The 17,910-nt window shown below is 37.5% G+C and overlaps 1 protein-coding gene across 6 annotated transcripts in view; it reads right to left on the reverse strand.

Annotated features, from left to right (window-relative positions):
* Positions 1–17,910, reverse strand: part of LOC145239861 (mucosa-associated lymphoid tissue lymphoma translocation protein 1-like) — a 754,570-nt gene that overhangs the window by 26,389 nt on the left and 710,271 nt on the right. The window lies entirely within an intron of this gene.

The following is a 17,910-nucleotide window of genomic DNA, read 5'->3' on the forward strand; positions in this document are numbered from 1 at the left end:
AGTTCTTCCAGGAATGCTATTCCAAGTTTCTAATCAGTAACAGAACACATTTAGGAAACTATAATTATCACTATTTAATGTAAGTGGATTAGCATATTTATTACAAAGTCGACAACCTTTATATGGTGTTTTCACATTCAGTATTGTCCACCAAATAGAAAATATTTGAATGTATTCTGCGATTTCTGCATAATTTGGCAAGCATTCCTGTTTTCCTAAGGTTAGCAAACCTTGAATAGTATATTCGTTGAAAATTTGCAAAACCAAATTAACATTTTGCCTTTCAAAAGTAGTCGGAGAAAGAGCTTTTGAAGTCAACTTATAGCAATATTTCACAAGTGATTGAGATTCTAGGGCATAAAGTTTATGTAAACTAGAAAATGGAGCACTTTGGATGTTATCTAATTCATAATTTCCATTATAACAAAACAAACTTTGGGAACATCATGCATTTACGTTCATCTTTTTAGCCAAGCCAATTGTTTCTAATGCATTTTCATATATGCATTGAGTCGAATAAGAAGAAAAGTGGGCTAGACGTTCTAACTGGATGGGGATATACAATTGAAAGCTTTGATGGGCTACAAAAGAAAGACATAGCTTTTTTATTTATTGCATTATTATCTGTTATAACGGATAATACCTTAAACCCTATATCTTCTATGCCAATTATTACACGTTTAATTATGTCAAATAAGTTCTCAGCTAGAAGACATTTAGTTGGCATAACATGCACAACATCCTTATATTCTGAGAATACACTGCTAAGCATAAAAGCAAATGCACTTATGGCAGGTTCATTGCTGTTGTTAGCTAAACCAACAATATTACCACCTTTATAATTAAGATAAGATTTGAGATGTATTTCATCAACAAGTAAAGATACTGTGATGTCATTCTGCATGAACTTACTTTTAATATACATGAGAAAATTGTTATCATGTTGTTCAATGACAGAATTCATAGAAGTTGATAAGGTTAATCTTCGAATGGTTGAATAGTATGGTAAAATTACATTTTTAGTGTCTCTTAACAGTCTGTACCCTCTAGGGGAGCAGTTATATAATAAGGAAGAAAATACCATGATTTCACTCGAATAATTAACCTTGTTCATTGTCATTATGTTAATTTGTTCATATATGAACTTAATGGCATTAAAATATTTAAATGATTCATCTTGTACTAATAGCAAAAATGATAAAATTAATTCTAATAAAGAACTTATATTAGAAGTTTTCATTTCCTGTTCTTCGATGTCCATTTTTTTTCATGTTTTCCTTCAAAATCTGCAGAGTATTTTCCTCTGTTACATGTTTAGGAATTCTATACTCCCCTATAGCACTCATTTCCACATCACTACAGAATACTCTAACGGCCAAGTCCGGTTCAATCACCATAGCCATTTTTATTTTTGGGCATGGGCATCTCTTTATATGACATATAATGATGGTATTGTTTTGCCTAATAGAAGTCCAATAATTTTTATCTATAAACGTTAATTTTTTTTTCTAAATCATCAATATTATGGAAAGTTTTACGTTTCTGTAACTAACTCATCAGCAACACTTTCACATAATGCACGCTTAAGAGCAGAATTTTCTAAACGCGTTTTCTTTGCGTTAGGAGACTCTCTAAAAGTGGTTGATGACGATAAATAGGAGGGACAGTTTGGTAATATTCAAGGAATAGCACCATCCTTAAGATAGGGATTTTTTAATTTAACACTAATTGTCTTTCCAGTCCTTTCATAAAATGCTGATGCCTCTCACTGTATGTCTTCAGGTCGAAAATGAAGTTCACATACCTAAAGAAATAATTTAAAAAAAAATCGTACCATGTTTGACTTAATACAAAAAAAAAAAAAAAAAAAATTACATGGCAAAAAACGATAAAATAAAAAAATAAGGTAAATGTGCAGAATTAGTCCACCCTCGAGAAATCCTTTTAATTTACCATTTTTGAAGGTTTTCAGGGGTGCTGAAAACGAAAATAATGTTTAAAATTACGGCAAACTAGTAGCTTCCAATATATAAAGAGATGTTAGTTAAAAAGGGGGGGGGAGATAATTTAACCTAAAACGACCACCCACTTTATGCCCAATTTTTTTTTTTTTTACAGTTACATTTTCGCCTCAAACAAAATGAAGTGCCTCTTTGATGTAGGAATGAACACAACTAAACATAAAATGAGCACCTACAGTTGACCCCCTCTCCCCGACAAAAATTGTTTACACCTTTTGAAAGAGGGTGCTCATTTTACGTTAAACTGTGTTCATTGTACGTTGACTCCCAACCCCCAACATAAAGGTGGCCATACTCATTTTTCTTCGCTTTTATTTGTTAAAAAGAAAGCGCCCTAAAAAAAACGATGGCTATAAAGTGGGTGCCCATTTTACATTAAATTTTTATAGAAAAGTGATCCCCCATTTTTTAAAACTAAGATTTCTTCATATCTTGGAAACTACTCATTTGCCGTAATTTTAAACGTTATTTTCGTTTACAGCACCACTAACAGTATCACAATTTTTGGGGAATTTTTGACAACCCTAACACAAAACTGCAAATAACATATACAAAACTCGTAATTTCTCCGTTTAAAGTGGGTTGTTTATTTTCTTTATGGAATATACTTCCAAAATAAACTATTAAAATTGTTTAAAAAATAATAGAAATATTTTTTTATTGTTGGCAAATGATAGAAATAATAATATTATTAGAAATTATAATTATAATTGGATAGCCTCCTATATCATACACCCATGTTCCAGACAACCAGCTATTCCACGGATACCAGCTTTTTGCACAGAAATATCGATATATTTGTTTGATAGTAGGTATTTTGTTATTCTTGAAGCCATTACTGCGAAAAATATTTTTCCTTCTACGTTAAGAAGTGAGATTGGTCGAAATCGATTTATAGCTTCTGCGTTTTGCTCCTTAGGTATGTACACGCTGTCTGCTTTCATCCACTGGTTACTGACATAACGGTTTTTCCATGCCAACTTCAAGTTAATATAAAGCCATTTAAGTACTTATGGGCAGCTTTTGTAAAGTAAGGAGGGGATTTCATTCGGATCTGGTGCAGATTTATTTCTAGCTTTGAAGACAACGCGTTTAATCTCTTCATATGTCATTATGTCCATATTGAACCTTTTTTTTAGGGATTTCTGGCCATATCAATTTGCTATTTTGTTCCAGTGGGGTGTGCCGGTTGTGATCTGAGTATGTGCGTCTTAAATGGGTTTCTGTTATGGTGTTAAATTGTAATAAAATGAAAGGAACACAGGACTTTTACAAATGTATTCACATATATTACAGGCAAGGCAGGTTGAGCAATACCATTCCTCAACTGTTTGGCGTTTGCACACGACCTCCTTGGCCGCATACCAATCTCTGACTCCTGGGCACCGGTACTCATTACCAGAAGTGACGTGACTCCCTCCCGAGCTTTTTGTTCGTAAAAGCTGTCAGTACCTCTTCCTTTTAGGATTTACCATCAATGGCTCGGTAAACTTTCGATTACGAAATGACCGCCATAGTTCAGGTGTTGGTTGAGGAGGTTCAAGATCAAAAGATTTGAGGACAGTGTCTATCGGCTTATCTTCCAATGGTGGACTGTCATTAGTTTCAACTGATCGACATATTTTTAGGTGGTTCTGGTGACGTTTTTGGGTATATATTGGTCCTTGGATGATATATACCATGTCACTGATTCTCTTAGTAATTGTACCCACTTCCCAGAATGATGCGTTATTTTTATAACTTTTGAAAAACACTCTTTCACTTGACATGAAACGTTTACTGGGTACACAAGTGGTCACTAGTGGCCTTGATTGTTGGGTAAGAGCTTGTCAAAAACGGATCTCACTTTCCGCGCAAACATAGTTTCTGCAGGTGAGATTGCTGTTGGTGTGTTTGGGTTGGGTGTAATCCTATACACATGTAGAAATTGTTGAAGTGCTTCATCTGTTGGGGTCCTTTGAGCCTTCTTCAGTGCTCTTTTAAGAGTGTCCACAAAGTGTTCTGCTTGCCCATTCGATCAAGGATGGTACTGGGAAGTGGAGTTATGATTAACTTGGAATGTATCACAAAAACTTTTGAACTCAGTAGACGTAAACGGGGTTCCATAATCACTTACGATGCAATCGACTACACCGAAACGTGCAAACAGTTCATGTAAGAAATTTATATTCGTTCCAGTTGTCGGTCTTCTGCACCTCAATACCTCAGGCCACTTGCTGTAACTATCGACTACAATTAAATAATAATTGTCCTCGAGCGGACCTGCAAAATCGATGTGCACCCTAGACCATGGCTGGTCAGTCTTCGGCCAAGGTTTAAACATAGTATGTGGTGATTTAGCCGCAAGGGCACAGCCTGTGCACATGTCCATCCTCTCATTGATGTCCTTGTCCATTTTAGGCCAGTAGACATAGCTCCTCATCAAACCCTTTATACGATTTTCCCCAGGATCTCCTGTGTGAAAATCCCGTAGAATTCGTTTTTGGAGACATTTGAGAATCACCACTCTTTTGCCATATAGTAAAACCTCATCGTAAAGCGGAAAATACTTCTGGAACATCGCCCTTTATGGCGATCTTATTTTTTATGTCACAGATGAAGTCATCCTTGTCTACTTCCCTTTTAATCTCCGGTAGAGACACTGGGAGTTCTCTGATTGTGTTGCCCATCATCGTTTTTATTTCCCCGTCCGTCCAAAGAGTGACAATGATGGAATCTTCAAACGGATCAATTTTCAATGGTATCAGCCTAGATAGGCTATCCGCATGGCTAATTTATTTTAAAGACAAGTATTCCAGGGTAAAATCATAATTCAGTACCATCTTTTGGCCGTTAGTAGCATTCTTGATGCATATACAATCGGTTTCCTGGTACCGTCAGGCATTATATGAAGTATGCAAGCTCACACACCAAATGAACATGCTACTATTATTCTCAACCTTGGATCATAGTGTGTCAAAAAAAAGATCTGAGTTAACGTCTCTTTGATCTTCTCAAAGGCCTTCTGGCATTCTGGTGTCCAGTCCCAGACTTTCTTTTTCTTCAGCAGTTCATTTAGTGGGGCACGCAAATCATGCTTATTCTTGATGAAGACTTGATAGAAATTAGCCAGACCCAGAAAGCTTTGTAGTGCTTGCACGTTATCATGTTCTTTATGGCTTCCATCTCTCTCTCAGGATTGGGGTGTCTACCATCTTCATCAATAATGTGAACTAAGTAACGTATTTCCTTCATCAAGAAGTCACACTTTGCTTCTTTTACTTTCAAACCGAAACTTTGATTTTTTTCAAAAACTTCATGTATGTGTTTTCGGTACTCATCTGTGGATTTACTGGCTATGACAATATCATCCAAGTAGGCATTAGTGAAATCAAAACCACTCAGCATGGTGTCCATGACATGCTGGAAAATCGCAGGTGCGACCTTAACTCTGAAAACTAATCTTTCAAACTTGTAGAGTCCCCTGTGTGTATTTATACAGAGGAGTTTTGAACATTCCGCCTCGACGGGGATCTGCAAATATGCATCATTCAAATCCACTTTAGAAAATACTTTACCACCGTTTAATTTGTTGAATATCTCCTCTGGTGTGGGGAGTCGATAGTGGTAATCTTTGAGGGCTGCGTTCAGATCTGTCGAGAAATCCGCACATACACAAATCTGGTTTGTTTTCTTCGTCACATATACGCTAGGAGCTGCCCAATCTCTGCTGCTTACTTTCGATAGTATTCCGGCCTCTTTTAGCCGATCCAATTCCTTGTCGATTTTCTCTGTTGCTGCAAATGGGACGTTTTGTTTCTTCTTGAAAACGGACAGAGTGTTTTCTTTTAGCTCGAATTTTGCTATAGCCTTTGTACATTTTCCTAGTCCTGGTGAGAATACTTCTGGAAATTCTCTTTTAACTCGTCCTTTAGTTATTGCACCTCTGTAGACAAGTCTTCTACCCTATGACAGAATTTATTCATAGGCTGGTCCCACAATTCGAATTGATCCATCCAGTCAGTACCAAACAGGTTTTTGGATGTCCTATGTAATACACTTTCACTTTTTTAGTAACACTATTTAAGGTCACCAGGAGTGTGAGCTCTCCCTAAAATTCCACTTTATCGCCTGTCACAGCTCGAGCTGATTTGTTCGCCTTCCACATGGTTGGTTTCCTTAGTCTTTTCTACGTCTTAAGGTTAATGATGGACAGGTCTGATCCAGAATCCAATTGTAGATGCACAGCTTTATTTGCGATGTAAACTGTGACATATTTGCGCCGGTTCTTATCTGAATCCAAGTCGGATCTAGTTTGTCAGACTCTGTTCTTGTCCTTGTTTTTCCTGCACTGGATCGCTTTGTGGCCCTTCCCGCCACATTTGTTGCAGTACTTATCTTTGTAAAAGCATTGACTCAACCAATGTTTCCCACCACAGCGATAGCACAGGTTTGTAGGGGATCTGGGTCTTGTGGCTGGGTGGTACTTATTAGGTGTAGCCTGAGTTTTCTTAGTTCCAGTATTTTTCCAGTCTGAAGGTCATCCTTCTAATGAATGTTGCACCTGACTCCTTGACGATAAGTCAGACAGACGGAAATTATTGCAGTGTTTATTTACCACAAACACGAAAGTCAGGTAATCGTCGTTGTTGCTTTTTTGAAGGTTAAACTACTTTCATCTTTTATGAACGAGTGTAGTATTCGGGCTGAACAGTTTGGATAAAAGTTTGACAGCTTCAGAGAATTCCAATTCACTCGTCTTCCTAAGGAGAATATAATCCACAAGCTTGCTATGTTCTATGGTTCCTAATTTCCTCAAAAGTAGGCAAACTTTTTTAGCGTTGCTCCACTCTTGACAGTCCACAGTGATTAGGTCCTCATATCTCCAATAGAAAGCATCAAACGTCCCATCCAACTCCAGTTAGTAGTTGAATGTTTCTATAGCGTTCCATATTGTACTTTGGGAAAAAGAAAAGCTGTCGTCCCTGTGTTCCGTTCTATGGAACATTTTTAACAATAGCTCTTCTTGTCTCTGTTGTTGGAGTAGACTTCTCTCCTCCAACGCTTGTTGCCTCTCTTGAAATTGTAAGTGGAGCTGTTTATCACGTTCTTTTAAATTTTGCTCAGCCTTCTGCTGCTGGTTCATCTGCGCCTTGATTAGTATTAATACTGCTTTAACCTCCTCCATCTGTAATAGCTTTTCCAAGCGCATGAAAAAAAATAATTATTTCTGTTTTTGACTGGAGAAGAGGGATAAAATAATAATAAAAGAAGAAAATGTCCTTTCCTTGAGTGTCTGCATATGAGGAGGGAACAATGTATCCCTTGCTTCTTGGTAAAAACCTTAGAGATAACCTTATATGAGGGTGGACAAAAAAAATTTTTACTTGCGAAACAAAAAAAAAAATACTGTGATAGTTGCAAAAGAATAAAAATAATTGTGGAATTGTTCGAAAGTTAACCAAAATGGCTAGTTTTTTGTTTTTTATATGTGTGTGGGAGGGGAGGGGTTAGAATTTTCCCCACGAGGAAGAAAAAAATTTTTTTTTCACTTGAGAACTGACAGTTAAAAATAGAATATTTCAGAAAATTCCATTCAATGAAAAAGTATTTCCTTTAGTCCCAGTAAAACGAAAGGGGAAAAAAACATTTCTCTCCCGTTAAAAAATTGCATAAAGTTAGCAGCAAAAAGCAAAGGCAAAAAAAAACACTTTTTTCTTCATTTGAAAAATGTCCGAATTTGCATAAGAATAAACAGTTGACAAGTTACAATTAAAATTGTTTCGCAGTGAATTTGGGTCAACATTTTTCTCTTTGTTTTTCTTCTTTCAATAAGCAATCATATTAATTTTTATGGCATTAACAAAAATGCGTTTGGTACAGTTCTTTTACATTTAGATATAGAGAGACAAAAAGATTACTTACAATTGCGTCAAGAGCTTTGCCTTGCCTTTGTTTCTATTTTTTTTGTTTTTAGAAAGTAATTGCTAGCCAAATTCTTAGCTTGTAAATCCGAAGTTCTTTTGAAGTCAAATTAATTTCCTTTTTTGTGGAGTTAACCCATGTGAAAGTCAAATCCTTTCGTCGACAGTTGTTATGGTGTTAAATGGTAATAAAACGAAAGGAACACAGGAGTTTCTAAGACATGTTGTTCCGTTTTTAGTACTCCTGATTTTGGTTGTTCAAATAGATTTCGGGCATATTTATATGGTCCTTGAATCAACCACTCATGCTCTTTTCTCAGCTCCAGTCGTTTTTTTCCTGACACGTTCTGCCTTGCTAAGAGCGCTATGTCTATCTTTGAGATCTTTCCAGGTCTTTAATAAACCCACATTTTCAAAAGGATTTGAAACACAGAGTTGTCGTTTCAGATGTCTTTTCTTATTCCTAAGATCTGCCATCTCCTGTTTTCAACCTTTTTTTCTTTACGGGGGGGTTTAGTTGATTTCACTTTCTCACCATACAATGCAATGCAAATGCGGTATATAACATTATCACACTCTTCTTACCGTTGATCATACGTCTATCTATCCAGTTCTTTATGTAATGCATTGCTTATTGTATGATCAAGAATACATCATTCTTACGAATTGTCCGCCGATGGAAATTTAATTCTCAGGACTTTCAACTCACCCACTGGCCCAATTGCTTGGATATCCTCGGCACTGTGGGTTGCATCCTGGCCTTGGTGTTTTGATGTCTTATCTGAGGTATCAATGCACTGGATGACTGGCACATCCCTTTTTGCTTCGGTGAATCTTTGTCCACAGACACATGGGAATTCCATATGTTCTTTAATCATAATCCGTTGGTATGTCTGAGTCATCCTGTTCGTTTTTTTTTGGATCCATCATCCTCCCTCCCCAAAAGTTAATGTCAAGAGAGAGATAAAGCGCCTTTCTAGGCTTTCCTCATCTATGTTTTATAGGATGGTGCTTTTGGGGGGTATTTCATAGCATATCTTTTTTTATATAGTCATGTTTGTGGGGTATTTCGTCTTATAGATATATATTGGGTCACCAGGAGAAAATATGCACCGTTTTGGGGCCGTCCTCTCTACAGCTTGTTCACGTATCGCCCCCCCCCACTGATGTGAGGCCCAATTATCTGCTCAATACAATTAAAAGAAAAGACGTTTGATAACGGCTCTTGTTATGAGCATGTCAGCTTGTAAGATTAGAAGGAATTATGTCAGACTGTTTTATTGAAAAAAAAGAGAAGCCCTTCCATCATTATCATATTGGTGGTCGTAATTGTCTTAAAAAAAACAAAACTTTTTCGTTACGATAATTTTAAATTATCGGCCACATAGTCCTAGGTCTTGTTAAATTGATTAAGCGTAATGCTTGAAAATTTTGAAGATTTTGAAAGTTTGAAGATTTAAATTAATTAATTCGTAATTAATATTGCTTATTTTACTATTTGATTTAATAAAAAAAACGTTTGAATCTATAGTTAATGCAAAATGTAAAACTCATAGTTTCGAGTTACATCATAAAAATAAATGTTCTTTTTTTGATAATATTAATAATAAGAATTAATAATAATCCTCTTTCAGTGTATTTAATATTTTCTTTTGTATTGCTTAAAACTACACTTTATTAAGTATTGATGTCTGCTGTTGAACGATTCAGATTCCAAATAATATATGTTATTTTCTGTTTTTTATCTTCACCATTATTCACACACACGGTCGAGAAAAAAATATGAATTGCATTCTTTGAGAAAACAGTTATTTCCCTTGCACCATTAGTATAACCAGGGTTGCGGAGTCGGATGGTAAAAGTCCGACTCCGACTCCTAGAATTCCGACTCCAACTCCTTTGATATCTGCGACTCCAACTCCTGACTCTGGACTTCGACTCCCAACTCCAACTCCTTTACTCCTATGTGGAAATTTATTCTGCAAATACCAGCCTCCCACACCTATTCAGCATGCATTTTATAATTACTTTTCATGTATATCATTTTTTACGTTTAACATTCACTTGTATGATAAACATACTCAGATGTACACTCTACCAGCTTTATTTATTTTTTATTTTTTACTCACGTCTACCCCTAACAAGGCGTATCACCACTTGAATGAAAAGGGCTACTATTTGGGACCATGTCGTGGAAAGATTAACAAGATGCTGGTTTATGTAACATTTTAACTTCTGCATATCAGTACGACCAGGGAAGCAGGTAGCAGGAAAGGAATTCCAAAGTGTAGCTGTTTGAGGGGAGAAATTATTAGAATAGAAAGCTTTCTGGCATCTAGGGACCTCAACAGTGAAGGGGTGAGATCTTATTGCTAAGCGGGTTTGTCAGGGATATGTATGGCGAGGGGGTAAAATTGCAAAAAGTTCATCAGAGCACATTTCATTAAAATATTTGTAAAACAAACACAGAGATGCAACAATGCGGCGATGGGACAGGGGCTGGAGCTTAGTTGATAGTGGGATCGATTAGATTGACAACTCTTTTTTGGACCCTATCCAAGAGGGAGAGACTAGTGGTAGAGGCACCATCCCAGATGTAGCAACAATACTCCATGCATGGACGAATGGTGGCCTTGTAGACATACAGGATACTCTCAGGTGTGAATAATCTTCTAGCTTGATAGAGGGAACCCACCTTGTTTGCAGCAGTCTTTGCAATGTCCTCTATGTATTTGTTCCAGTTTATATTGCCTGCAAATATTAGGTCGAGGAGTTTGAAGGTAGAATTCTCAGGTAGCGTGTTATTTGTCATCGATATAGGCAGTTGAAGAAGCGTCTTGTAATTGTTAAAGAAGAGCAACTTAGTTTTACTAGCATTAAATGTTACCATCCATTTCCGGCCCCATTCCATAATGGTCTGAAGGTCATTTTCTAACGATTCTGCCATTGTCTTAGATTTATGTACATCCGTTCTTCCCTCATGCATGTTATAGAGCATTGTATCATCAGCAAATATACCCATCTTTTTTTTTTTTTTTTTTTTTTTTTTTTACAAAGGTATCACCACATTATCAAGGCCCAGAGGCCACTCAAGGATAAGGGTTAAAGAGTGTACAGTAGAAATTGGTCAATATAGTAATCATTAGTAATGAAAATTTGGTAAATTTAATAACTTATATGGAACGGCTCATCAAGAACTTATTTACTTTAGACTTGAACAAAACCATATTGTAGTCAGCCGGAAAGCAGGAAAACGGAAGACAATTCCACAGGCGTGCAGTTCTAAGAAAGAAGCTTTGTTCATGGAATCTACGTTTAGGTTTAGGCACAGATAAAGAGTGGGGGAAATTATTGATAGTGTTTACAGCTAGACGAGTGTTTCTTGTGAAAGTTTGGCGAGGGGGGACCATAGATTGAAGCTCAGTTGAACACTTTTGATCTTGGATACAATATTATCAGGCAGGTCGTTTATAAATATTAGGAATAATAATGGTCCAAGGATCAACCCCTGATGCACTTCTGTATTAATGTTATGCTGCTTGGATGTACGTCCATCAATGACAACCTGTATGTTTCTATTGTCTAAGATGGATCTAATTATATTTAGTATACATCCAGTTATAACGTACAATTTAATTTTCATTAGCAGCCCTTTTTGTCAGACCTTGTCAAAGGCCTTAGATATATCAAGGGCTACAGCCCTGGCTTTGCCCGCCTTATCCAGTACATGGTAAATGCATACAGAGATGATTTTTTAAATATCTGCAGTGGAGCGACATTGCCTGAATCCATACTGTTTGTCAGAGAGAAGATTTGCTTTTGCGAGGTGGTGAACTAGTGCTTGATTAATTAAGGTCTCAAAGATTTTAGCGAAGAGAGGGAAGATACTAATGGGGCGATAATTGAGAGGGTCTGTTCTTTCACCAGAATTCCTGTACACTGGTACCACAGAGGCCATCTTCCAGCTATTAGGAAAGCAAGATTCAGCAAGGCATTTATTGTAAAGCTTGGAAAGTATAGGGGCTAGCTCAGCTGAACATTTCTTAATTAGTATAGCAGGGATGAGATCAGTACTTTGAGATGTCTAAGTTTTTTATGATATTGCGGACATGAGAAGGGGTGATTTTTACATCATCTAATTTGGCTTCAGTCCGCATAGGGAAATTTGGGAGGGAGTTGTTTGTTGGCTTTAAGGTGGAGTTGGACGCAAATTGCCGGGCAAGCAGTTTCACCTACTCCATTGCCATGCATGCAAACTTCTGGCTGTTGCTCAGTGGGGGAATTACTGATTGCCATTTATTTACAACACTATTATAGATTTTCCAGAAATCACGAATTCTTATCTTTTGCAATTCTATGTGTTCCCTTATTATTTCAATATGCTTTCTTTTGGCTTTCGCTATTTCTCTCTCAATGATTTCTAGCATTTACGAATTTTTGCGAATATTTGTATGTGACTTATGACGTACAAACCGGCAGAATGCATGCTGTCTTTGTGCAATGGCAGCTGCACAATCTGTAGTGAATCATGGGGGTGAGTGGGGCTTGCTATAATACTTCTGTGTGAAAACATGTGCTTCAATGTTCGCTTTGCACCATTCAGTTTTCTTATTGGCACAATGTTCAGCAGGAAGCGAGAAGATATCGGTTCATGGGGCATCCCGGATGTGTTTTCTAATGGTTTCCCAGTCAACCCTGTTGTAGTACCTTGTTGTTTTGAGCAATGTTTCCTCACCTTGAGGTTGGGATTTAAATGTGATGTTAACTGATACCACGAGGTGGTCTGCATTTCCAAGTGGACTGTGGGCATTAGTTACACAATCCTCAGGTACTGTGGTGAGAAATAGTCTAGAAGTGAAGCCTGCTGAGGTTCACAATCTGGTAGGCCAGTTGAAAACATTACTGCCTATGTGAGGGAATAGACTATAGAGAAGCTATAAGTAGAGCATCCAACTGCATCTGTGTAACCTGAGAAACCAAGCCAATTTTTATGGTGGACATTAAAGTCACCAAACGCGTGTATTTGGGAGTTACTATCTAAGGAGAGTGCTGCATCTATACTATCAGAGACATGATCGATTAGGGTACAACCCTGACTTGAGGTAAAACGGTAGAGAAAATATAAGTAACTAACGCAGTGATGAAATGTTAGTTGAAAGCACATAAAAGCCTGGTCATCCGATTCAGGATTTTTTTCTAGTTTAAGGGAGGGTGCTACACCAAGCCCGTACATATATCTATCCGAGTCTTTACAGCAAAGAGGGATGTATCCTGTTATGTTAAAGTAATTGAAGGGGATCGAACAGTGTGAGTTTGTTTCACTTAATGCTAAGATATCCAGGAAGTTTACTAAAAAGTAAGACTTTACATCATCTAACCCCACAGATATTTGTGAAAACCAGCCTCAAGGGTGGAGGCGAATTGGTTTTGTTTGGGTGGTAGTCTGGTTTTGTCGTGAGTTTTGTTTTGGTAGTCATTTCATTTCGTTTTTGTTTAATGTCAGGTAAGGGGAAGAGTGTTGAGCAAAGTGGGCCAGTTTTGACATCAAGTATATACACGGTGGCCCATTAGCCGAGTCCTGTCTAGAAGTTGTGGTCTTGTGAAAGCCCACCAGATATAGCAGCAGGATCTCTTTCTATGATCAAATGATAACAGAACAGTTAGTCTAAACATTACCAAAGAATTAGGGCTCATGTACTGTCAGTCGGAAATAGCAACCAGACAAACTGTCCATCAGTTTCTCTCAACCTCTCAGACAAGACCGGCCCAAATAAGTCATGTGAACACAAGTGGCATGCAGGCAAAGCTAACTTTCTCAGTTTCTGAGAAAAAGAATAAAATTTAAAATAGGGGAACGGCGTTCAATGTCCTAGTCAAAAAACAAGGCCAAGCATAAAGGTGGCTCTGGTGAGTCCCTGTTATTGTACCTCTGGTCTGGCTAATAGACAAAGAAAAAGTGTGAAAGCCGGCGATAGGCAGAGCCTATCTACTCCCTAAGCAAGTTAGGTTTACAAACCAGGAATTTGTTCGAGTCACCAGCTCAAGGAAGGTTGTCGACCATGACTGAGGGGCTTCCCTCCGCCAGTTTTATTATCAGCTTTCTTTCTCTTAGATGGATGATCTGACAAGATCTACGGGTCCATTACAACGAGAGGGGTAACCATACGCTTGGTTTCTACACTAAGTATTTTTGCGCCCCCGCATGAATGAGGATAGTGATTATCTTACTTTAAAGTTTTTCTCTATTCTACATGAATAAGTGTAGGATTAGAAATAGATTCCCCTCGTATATTCACAAGAAATTGTATCTTTCAAGTACTGTGAGAGAATCAATCTGCTCTAACAACTAATTTATTTTAAAATAAATGAATAGGATATTAATAATAATTACTTGAATATGTAAGGGAATATAAAGCAAAGAACCCAAAAGAAATAATGGAACTCGATCTACATAAAGAGGTTACACACCACATGATAGATGTACTTAACTTGGTGTTCTTCAAGCGACCCACGTTGGTCTAGCTAATGGAATGAATTGAGGTGCAAATATTAGCATTTATTTGGGAGCAGTAAGAGGGAGGGAGGGAGGGAGGGAGTATCTGACTTAAGAGCCAAATGTGTGCTTTGATTTTAATACTTCCTTATTTTATTTAATTGAAACGGTATAATTTTCGATTCCTGTATAAATAATTTAAAACATACAAACTCATTTAGCAAAGGTGATGAATACTAGAAAAAAGATGCGTATTTTCAATTTTTCTATTCATGTATTTTCATGTATTGCTAACTATTACTAATATATTACAAACAAGATGACATGTGAGAAAAATCTAGGAAAATAGAGCTTCAAGTGTGTAGATAGCACGGAATATAGAAATGGAATAAAATTATACAATAAAATGAATTAATTTTTTTAGTAATATCTATGTTAAAGGCAGATTAAGGAGTGGGAAAATTTTTTAATAGATTTAAAGCTTTTTTTTATGGAAGTCCCCCTAACAAAATTGGTAGGTCTAAGAGCGGCTGCTCTATCATCAATTGTATAATATCAGGATGTTTTTAGTGCAATGTCGTGCATGGAAAGGGGCCCTGTACTCATCTTTGGTGGGCATTCCCGAGGCCACATTCCTGTAGATGAGGAGCCGGCTGATGGCCTACTCATTCATGGTGGTGGCTATGCACATCCATTTTGCCTAGCACCTCACTCTAGGTCTGAAACTACGAAATAAAATGAAATGACAGCTTAATCAAAAAAAAAAAAAAATGTTCAAACCAGACACACACTCAAAGAATTCGCCTCCTCCCTTGAGGCTTTCATTTACAAATATCCGTGGACTTGGAGCTAACTTTGATGATGTCGAATCATTTCTCCTAGCAAACTCCCCGGATATCTTAGCACTAAGTGAATAAGTGAAACTAACTTGCACTACTCCATCCCATCAAACCACTTTAACATGTCTGTTTATCTTCCATTTGTTGTAAAGACTCTGACAGACACATACACAGATTTGGAGTCTATATTCGTATCACCCTTTCTATGTCTAGGGAATCTAAACTAGAATCAGGTGACCAGGCAGTCATGTGCTTTAAGCAAACTTTACAACATAGCCTTAGCTACCTGTATTTTCTTTATCACTCTCCATCAACCCAGGACTGTACTATAATCAATCATGTCTCTGACAGAATAGTTGTAGCACTCTCCCTTGACACTACAGCTCAAATACATGTAATTGGTGACTTTAACACCCACCACAGAAATTGGTTTGGGTTCTCTAACTGCACTGATACAGCTAGTAGCGTCATCTATAACTTACTATATCCCATTCCTTGACACAAATAGTAACATTCTCGACCCATCTCCCAGATCGTTAGGATCAGCTAGTCTCACTTCTAGATCTATTTCTGACAACAGTTCCTGAGAATTATGTAACAAATACTCATTGCCCACTCAGGAATGCTGATCATGCTGTGATAATGATGGACATCACTCTAAACTCTTGACTCCAAGTTGAAGAGCCATTGCTCCAAACGACAAAGTACTACAATAAGGCTGACTGGGATGCCATTAGAGATCACATTAGAAGAGACGCCCCATGGAGAAATATCTTTTCTCTTCCTGCAAAATAGTGTGAAAATAAGACTACTGAATGGTTCAAAACAGCAATCGAAGCACATGGTCCTACACGGAAGTTCTATAGCAAACCCTACTCTCCCCAATGGTTTACTTCTACTTGCGCCGCTGCCATTGCTCAGAGGCAACATGCATACCGTAGATTCATCCAGCATAAGTCCTGTACAAACAGAAAAAAGTTTATAGAAGCTAGGAGTAATTGTAAGAAAGAAGGAAGAAGACTGAATATACAGGAAACGTATTGAAGTGCAGAAATTAAAATCTATAATAGTGTAGTAAATAGTGTAGGCAATCAATAATACCCCACAATCATGAGGTTGTTTGCCCAGCAACTGATAAAGCTTGCTCATCAGTTTACCTCAAACTCTACTTTGGATCCAGCAAACCATCCCCTCCTTGATTTTTCTTGGCAGAAAGAAACCACACAAGATGATCTAACATCATCCCTTCTCAAGTACATATCATACAAAACCTAGACACCTCAAAAGCATGTGGACCTGATCTCATCCCGGCTGTGCTATTAAAAAAATGCTCCACTGAGGTTGGTCCAGTTCTTTCTAAACTCTTTAACAAATGCCTTAACGAATCTTGCTTTCCCGATTGCTGGAAAACTGCTTCTGTGGTACCAGTTTACAAAAACTCTGGCAAAATAACTGACCCATTAAATTCTCACCCAATTAGGCTCCTCCCTCCTTTCTCCAAAATATTTGAATCCTTAATTAATCAAGCTCCACCTTACAGCTGCTAAACTTCTGTCTGACACTTAATATGTATTTAAACAAGCCTATTTTACTGCAGATATTCTAACTGTAATCGCCAAACGTATATACCAAGCATTGAATATGGCAGAAGAAGGGAAGGCAGCTGCCCTAGATATATCTAAGGCTTTTGATAGTGTATGGCATGATAGTCTTCTCATGAAAATAAAATCCCATAGTATTACTGGACAAATAGCATAATTAAATCCTTTTTAAATGAGAGAAGAATTCAAGTTATCCTCGATAGGCGTACGTCCAAATAATATGATATAAATGTGGGTGTACCTCAGGGATCGATCCTTGGTACTTTATTATTTCTAATATTCATAAATGACTTACCTGATAAAATTGTCTCTGAGATGGATATATTTGCCGACGACACCACACTCTATAGCAGGCACGTGGGGAAAACTAATGAGCACATATCTAAAGTAATGGCAGAAACCCTAGAAGAAGACCTTCGGTCTATAGTAGAATGGGGCCAAAAATGGATGGTAACGTTCAACGCTACCATGACAAAGCTCGTTTCTTTTAATAATTACATGAAACTTACAAACCACCAATAGCTATGGCTAAAGATACCCCCTTTAAACTCCTTGGCTTAACGTTCACAGGGAACATGAGTTGGAATAGATACATCGAGATCATTGCCAAGGCTGCTGCAAAGAAGATGGGCTCTCTCTACCATGATAGAAAGTTACTTACGCCTGAAAGTATCATGTATCTCTACAAAGCCACCATTCACCCATGTAAGGAGTACTGCTGTCACATTTGGGCTGGTGCATCTGCTATTAGTCTCACTCCTGGACAGGGTTCAAATGAGAGTCACCAACCTAATAGGTCCTGAACTTTCATCTAATCTTCCGCCCTTGTCCCATCTATGAAATTTTTTAACAAGTTTTACAAGTATTTTAATGGTGGACACTCTGACGAGCTAGAAGCCCTTGTACTCCCTCAACGACAATACTCCCGATAAATCCAACAAGCAGTGAAGTCCCACCAGTACACAGTAGAGATCTTTAGATGTAAGAAAGCCTTCTACTCTAGTTTCTTCCCCAAAACTGCTAGACTTTGGAATTCTCTTCCGGGTTCTTGCT

Source organism: Euprymna scolopes, chromosome 19, assembly GCF_053919585.1.
Source record: "Euprymna scolopes isolate OS-2025 chromosome 19, ASM5391958v1, whole genome shotgun sequence".
Lineage (NCBI taxonomy): Eukaryota > Metazoa > Mollusca > Cephalopoda > Sepiida > Sepiolidae > Euprymna > Euprymna scolopes.